Below are 363 nucleotides of genomic sequence, written 5' to 3'. Positions count from 1 at the left end.
AATAAGAAATCAAAAACAATATAATTAGTTAATTACTAACAATTCTACTCTCAGCGGTATTGCCATTTAATTTACAAGTTCTATAAGAAGAAAAACAGAGGCCTCAACGTTTTCAGTTGAAAAAGAAAAAAAAAAGAGTAAAAGAGAGGCTTACCTACAGGAAGACGGCGCCGGCGATGGTAAGAGAGGAAGGAGGCGTCAACAGGAAGAGGGCCACAAGACACGGGAAGCGAAAGATCTGTGCTGGCGTTGGAGCTCCAGATCTATCCAATCTCTTCCAAATACTAATTTAATATAATAATATACACATAAAATTTTTAATATATAAATTAAAATAAAATAAATTAGAATTACATACACAAG

The sequence above is a fragment of the Arachis ipaensis genome, chromosome B09 (assembly GCF_000816755.2).
Source record: "Arachis ipaensis cultivar K30076 chromosome B09, Araip1.1, whole genome shotgun sequence".
NCBI lineage: Eukaryota > Viridiplantae > Streptophyta > Magnoliopsida > Fabales > Fabaceae > Arachis > Arachis ipaensis.
Note: the sequence above shows the minus strand (reverse complement) of the source record.